The sequence below is a fragment of the Anneissia japonica genome, unplaced genomic scaffold, assembly GCF_011630105.1.
Source record: "Anneissia japonica isolate Jap-2015-1 unplaced genomic scaffold, ASM1163010v1 scaffold287593_len981703_cov172, whole genome shotgun sequence".
Lineage (NCBI taxonomy): Eukaryota > Metazoa > Echinodermata > Crinoidea > Comatulida > Comatulidae > Anneissia > Anneissia japonica.
In genome coordinates, this window is record NW_022726550.1 from 818,034 (window position 1) to 825,653 (window position 7,620).

The 7,620-nt window shown below is 34.4% G+C and overlaps 1 long non-coding RNA gene across 1 annotated transcript; it reads right to left on the minus strand.

Moving 5' to 3' along the window:
- Positions 1–2,603: 2,603 nt before the first annotated feature.
- LOC117113226 lies at positions 2,604–5,844 on the minus strand. The gene is made up of 2 exons (XR_004446167.1): positions 5,540–5,844; positions 2,604–4,162 (listed from the first exon to the last, which is right to left on the minus strand). It is a non-coding gene; the product is annotated as an uncharacterized LOC117113226 (long non-coding RNA).
- Between the last annotated feature and the right edge of the window lie 1,776 nt (positions 5,845–7,620).

A 7,620-nucleotide genomic window follows, 5' to 3' on the forward strand; every position in this document is an offset into this window, starting at 1 on the left:
AAATTGTGTTCCATTTTCTATGCTTTGACCAATGGGAGGTGTTATCATAATTTGAGGATGTTCTCCAGCCCGCCGCTTGAATTTATGCACTTAATGCACACTTAATATACGAATATTTTTTTTTAAATATATATTTATATTTTTATATGTATCTGAAATTTTATTGAATAAAAGTGATTAAAAAAAAAAATAGGCCCCTACAACATAACAGCTCTTAAGCCCACCCATTTGTGTCGCTTTTGAGGTGAATAATAAAATTGTCTATCCTGAATCTCTGTATTCAAACTGAATTTCAAATTGGTGGTCTGTCGAAATAAGTTCGAAGTCATTTTCTCAAAAAGCCATTGTTTATTTGATAAACATTGCATCTTTCAAAGGAAACGTATTATCACAAGATGATTGTAGGATGTTAATAACCAATCACAACACAGATTCACTAAATTTTTAGGGCCTTAGGTTGTTTTGAGAACAAGCATGTCCTGTTTTCAGTATTATTAGTTGATATTGCTTACAATGAAATAAAGGCGGTTGTGTGGCGGCGGTCGATATGTCGATGATGATATGGCAGGTAGGTATATTAAGCCTGGTTTCCATAAAATCACTACTTGTCCCTACAGCGTTTTCACTGCAATCTTTGCACCGCGTATACCACAGTCATGTCGTCACAATACCAGGTGGGCCCTGTGGACGCTGGTTACGAGGTCACCGACGAGGGGGCCGATGCCAGGGCGGGGGGTCAGATTTCCCCGACGAAAGCAAAGTGGGCGTGGTCGAGCTTCGATTAAAAGGTATAGAAAGTGGTCCCGCATCCCCCGAAAATTTTGACAATTTAGGGGTTTCAAAGGCTTATTTAATCGATTTTGTAGTCTACTAATATGTAGAAAATCATATAATTTTTTTTTTCTCTCCGACGAATTGTGCTTTTTCTCCCCGACGGGGGAAGGGCAGCTCTCCCCGACGGGGGACCTGCCCCCCCCCTGGGGCCCCGGCCCCCGCTGGCCCCACCCCTGGCGTGAGACTTGGCAGGTCTGATATAAGTATCGCTACAAGAATAATATAAGCATACATTTTATATGCATAATACATGACTTTGACAAGGCGATTGTCAATCTGGCTATTTCTATATACTGTACAGTACTGTACATTTGTACAGCACCAGCAGGAAATCCCATTCCGGAAAGAAACCAGCCTTTAAGATCTTATCTTAATAAAGATCGCTAATAGTACAGCATCTTCTGTTATTCAGACGATGGACCTATTATAATATCTATAAAATTAAATAGGTCCATGTTCAACAACTGTCAGAAGAACAGATGTAAATAAATAATCGTAGTGCTGGTGCCGTAAATATAGGCCAGAGGCCTTTATAAACATTATGTCCTCGGGTTCACAGAAATAGCCAAATAATTGAGGAAATAAACGTCCATGCATGAAGTCATAAATGTTCCATGGTAGTATAAATTATGAAACCCTGTCAGTGACGGAAATCAATGTGTAATCAATTTTACTCTGCAAAACGTGTAACATGTTTTTATTTATTTATTAAATAAATATTTATTTATTTATTTATATATATTCATTTTAGATTTTATACTTTAATATAATAATTATTATTATTGCATTTTTAATTTTTTTAAATTTCATTACTATCATCTCTTTTATATGAATTTTATATTTACAGTACTTGTAACTTTTGTTCTGTTGTATGGTCGAACCTCTTCTGCGTGAGAGTGTTCCTCTGTTTTAAAAGAGTGAGCCAATAAATTATTATTATTATTATTATTATTATTATTATTATTATTATTATTATTATTATGTAGGCCTACAACTTGTATTTTTTAATTGATTTACATTTACGTACAGTAGTTCTATTTAATTGTGAATTTGTCTTTAAACAGTTGGCCTATTAATTATGTACCGTACTAATTCGCAGATTCATCTAGCAGATTTACGGCAACTCGATTCTAAAGTCTTCCAAGACATAGAATTGAGTTGCTTTTGGATATGATAAATCTTGTCGATTTCTGCCCGGAATGAACCCAAATTGTGCTTGAGAGATATAGCACCCAAGTAGGCTACCGAAGCGCGTACGAACGACGGTTCATACCATAAAGTTGAAAACTGACTTCCCAATTGAACTTAAACGGAACTAAATTATAACAAACAGTGGCGGATCCAGGAATTTGAATTAGCGGGGCCCAATGGACTTTCACCGATGGAAAGTCGAGACCACCTCAGCCACACACACCATGGTTGGGGCTGAGGTTAGAAAATTTATGATTATCATCACCTGGATACGTCATCATGGCCGGATACGTCACTCTTTGAATACACTTTCCTCATTTTTTTTTCTTTTATTAATTTTGCTGAAAATAGTCTGCCCCGGCCCGCCCCCTTCAATCCGCTAACAAAACTGAATTTGAATTAATGATGATAATCTTTAATTACGTTACCGTTACGTCAACACAGGTCAGGTGATACAAAAAATATGTTACGTAATATTCGACAGACTGAGCAATGGCTGTATAACTATGGTTTGTATGTGGAGATAACACATATTTAGCACTTTTATATCAATCAAAAATGACAGTCACAGGAAATCATTATAGGCACTATACTATATTTATTATTATTACAAAAATACAGAAAATCGATATAAATATCAATCTATTTTATTTTCGATAGTAAAGCTTTAGGCTACGACGTTATAATGTAAAAATAAAACCTAATATAAAAAATAACACTTAAAAGTTTATCACTGCTTTTTTACAGAATGAAAAAAAAAAACAAACAGTTAGGTAACGTATGACTAATTTAAACTACATGCGAGTCAGCTATTTACATTTTAATCATTTCTATTTGTAATTTTTTTCGTGTAAAGTCAGGTTAGGCTCCGGTGGAACAACGCTTGGTAAGTTGTATAACTGATTTTTCTAAGACAAAAACAAAACGCATATTTGACGAAACTTGGTGGCGGTTGAGATATAATTTTTTTTAATGTATATTTAAAAACTGGGGGTGGGGTGGAAAGGGGTGGTTACATTACGTTACGTTTTTAAGATATATAAATATATCTTAATGACCGTTCCCGAGCTTTTGTCAAATATGCTTTTTGGGTCTAATTGTTTTGGGTCTGTCTCAGTTAGGCCTATACCATGAAGGATATTTCCTCCATGGTTATACATATCAATTTTTCCTTCGGAGCCTGGCTTAAAAAAGCAAGTGCGATAAATTCCGACAGTAACAGGTTTAATAAACCATGAATAAACACAAAAATAGACATACCTAAACATTGGATACAGAAGGAATTATACAGCAGTGGCCTAGTGTAACAGTGTATTTGGTTTTGTTTTTTCGTTAATGGATTTTGAAATTATTAGAAAAACGATATTATGAGCCAAATATGATTACAAGAACTTTCCAGAAAAGTCTTCCAGTAAATGCAAAAGCGGTTCCAATGACAAGAAAAAACCACGCAGCACCGAAAGTGTAATAGCCAGGCCCGATGTGGAATGCTGACGGCAATTTGAATGCAGCACCCCCTATCATCGGTGTCCGAAAACTGATGGGGTAAATGACGGAAGCAAGACTATAAAATAAACATGAAATAAAAGCCAAATTCTTTGCATTTTTATTTCTTGTTCGACGTCGCCTCCAGTGCCAATTATAAATATCATAATAGACTATTGAGTTCGCAACAATAAGGTTTATGAGTCCACAAAGGATAAAAAGAAAAGTGAAGAACCATTCGTTAGGTAGATCTTCCGGGGTTCCGCAGACAATCTTTCGACCAAAAATCTCTTGGCAAGTTTTAAAAATTCCAATAGAAAGAGTTGATTTACTTGATAACGAACTAACGATCCACGCGTGCGAAATGGCAGGCACAAACAGAGACACAATAGTTGTAAGGACAGAAATTGTGTAGCTAACACCAACAACAGAAAGTAACACCAAGCCCATCCTGGCCTCTTTGATATGGTTCGTTCAGCAGATGATGCGTGCGAACCTATCAGCGTAGAGAAACGCAAGCATCAGTACCGGTACTCGTTAAGTGCTTGCAAAACAGTGTTAAGCTTCAAGTTCATTATTGTTGTTGACAAATGCATCTGTTTATCCTCTCGATAATCTGATAGATCAAACACGTGCTGCCCGACGGTCAAGTCTAACAAAACAAAAAAAGTATAAAAAATATATCAGACATTATTAATAATCGTATCAAAATATTACGATGTGAGTAATAGCACTTGCAGTACCCACTGTACTTGGGGATCGGATTCAACACTAGTCACTAAGCACACGCTCGGTGGTTTATTGGTTATGGCGCCAGGCCAGTATCTGGAGGTCGTGGGTTCGATCCCCACTATAATCATTTGCGGATTTTTTTTCGCAAGTATTTAAGTATTGAGTATTCGGTACGATAACACGTTAGGTAAGGCAAAAACATTACTCCTACTTATCAAAATAAAAAAGAAATTAACATATTTTAATGACTTTTAGTGATTATCTGTGAAATGATAAACAACTTTAATATATAAAATTCAATGCTTGAAAATATGATATTTAATGATTTTTACCTTGTCAATGTTACACATTTTCAATATTTTTGCATGATCACTAGACTGGCAGTTAATTAATTTAGAGATTTTCGTATACGATCTGCAAAATTAATACTTCTTTGTTTCCTTGTAAGATAATAATTTATTTGATACTTTCAAATGAAATTCAATGTTTTAATTGATTATTTTTAAGGTTTACCCGCAAAGTTTATGACAGACTATTATCAACATGATAAAATTGACCTTTCCGCTATACTACGGCCCATTCCTTAGATACTGTTGCTAAGGTGTGGACCGTTAAAAGTGAGTACACATTTGTTTGTATTTAGACATGTGAATGCTATCGCATTGCAAATAGCGCGTTCTGATTGGTCAGTTTTTACACTCCTCCGATAAGGTGTTTATGTGTATAATATGGTATTTTTTATTTATACACTTTCGAAATAACACGACATATTCCAAAGACCAATTGAATCACTCTCGTCTATGCATCAATTACCAACACATAAACATGAGTAACAGAAACAATAAGAAGGCCTAATAATAGAATGCATAATATGGAAAATTATTGTAGGACAAGGTTGATGGGTCAACAGAATCAAAAACCGCAATACTGCACACATTAAACTGTAATTAGCCTAACAGTAAATAATATTAAAATACAGTGCGCAAATGATCACGGGTTGGTTTCAAGTTAAAGGCGGATTCCACTGAAAAACCACATCACTGAATGGAAAATACTGTTACTGAAGATAGATTTTCTTATTCTTTTGGAAGTTTAAACGTGGAGATGACCCTCCACGGTTGAAATATGAGAAGAATGAAGCACTCGACGTTAACACACAAATGGACACAGCTCCGTAGCAAACTCACCATCTTTGAATGTAGGATGTTTTTACTCCCCGCATTTATGACCAGTAATCCGTAGAAAGTAAATTGTAATGGGAAATTCTGATTAAAAGCGTACCGTATATTTCTCTTACCTCACAATAGAAATCCAACGCCACCTAAAGAGCTAATAGCAGGCGGAAAATACAGCTAGCTAGATAACCCACGAAAGCCTTATGTGTTATTAATCTGATATAGCGCTAAACCACATGAAATCCAACGCCATCGGATGGTAATTACCAACGCATTCTTGGCTTCATTCCAGCTGGTGGCATGTCAGTACACTTTACCTCTATCATCGTATACAGTATGTTCTTGCCCTATTTTGATTTTGATTTTTTTTTTTGGTAAATTCTGTTCAACGGTTTGTTCTTTAGTCATTGGATGATGGATTACGAAAGAACATTGACATTCAAAAACGTTAATAATCAACACACAACACCAGAGGAATAATTACAATTTCATCTTCGTCATTGTTATTATTAGGCCCATAACAAAATTTATTAGTTTATCACTATCAAAGAATAAAAACTGATGAGGGAGGGAGGTTTTTTTTTTTTTTTTTTTTTTTTTTTTTGGCTTTTGGCCCCCATTTTACCTTTGATCACAAGTAAATCAATGGTTAGAGACACATATATAAAAAGTCATAAGAATGGAATCAAATTTATATTTAAAAATATGTTTTTGTTGTACCAGTAAACATATTTGCAAGAAATCCTAAACTTTTCAATTGAAAAAAGATAGAAAAGGGACCGTTTGAAATAAAAAATATATGTTGATTGGAAAAAAAAAATCAGATTTTCCCCAAAAGTGATGAGGGAGCGGGTGATAAACTAATAATTTTTTTTTTATGGGGCCTTATACAAACAAACAGATTGGAATTGGAATTGGAAACAAATATAAGAAATGTGTCAGCGTTCTGCGTAATTGGAAGCCGTTTTCGTATTTTCAATTATTAATTTATAATCACAGACTCAATATTAACAAGTCGCCTGAAGGGCCAACTCCCTCGGTATCGGTGGTACCTTCATACCTGCTTCATACCATGCAGAGGAGCGTGCCTTTTGCAGATGTTGAGGGTCATGACCCAGTTGATTACTTCCTGCTCACTACCGAGTGACTCGAGTTAACAAGAAATATTTCCTAATATATAATATATATAATATATGCAATCATTTGTAGACAATTGGAATTCGGTTTTATGCCCGAATTATAAACGTTTTATAAAATTTCCTTAGAAAAGAAAAATGTTGAACTGATAATTGAAAAAAGGACATTGATAAAAAGGACCACACATAGAACAGAAAAAACGAAAGTAAAACCAAGCCCTCTTCTTCTGGACTATAGCAGTAATTATTGTTACGCTTATATATAGGCCTATTTTCTTTATTATTATTATTATTATTATTATTATTATTATTATTATTATTATTATTATTATTATTATTACTATTATTATTATTATTTTTATTATATTGTTTAAATTATTTTGATTATATTTAATGAATATTATTGTATAGGCCTATATCATACTATATTTATATTATATTTAATAAAATAATAGATTCGAGCTATTTTTCTATGCGCTCTATGGTGTAGTTTATAAAAACATTATAAAATAATACGAAGGTATTCCATTGTTGCTGTTCCATCACGAAAACAATAACATTTCATGGTAGATTTTCGCCATTGTGCAATTTTCCCACAAAAATATGAGCGTTGGATGAAAAGGACGATTGCTAAACTGAATATTGTTTTATGAATGTAATGCAGTATGTATATTGGGGCGAACATGGGATTGATAGTAATATACTGTTATAATTAAATAAGAACCATACCGGTCCGACATGAGATATAGGTCTGATTTTCTCCGTGCTCCAGTTAACGCAAATAGAACCAATGAGTCATTCAAAGACTGAGGTAGGACAGCACAAAGACCTACAATATTTAGCTTAGATTTATAATAAGAGATGGTTCGACTTAAATTAGGCCTATACATTACCTTGGTGTAAGCTAGATTTATGCCTCGATATATACGATATGAAAGACCTGTTGACTGGAAAACGGATTGGAATATCGCACTCTGGTAGATAAATCTCACCACTCGCTTTTAGTACATGTCTAAAAAAAATGGTCAACGGCCGTAAGAGTTTTGTTACTGTCGAAATCCAAAGCG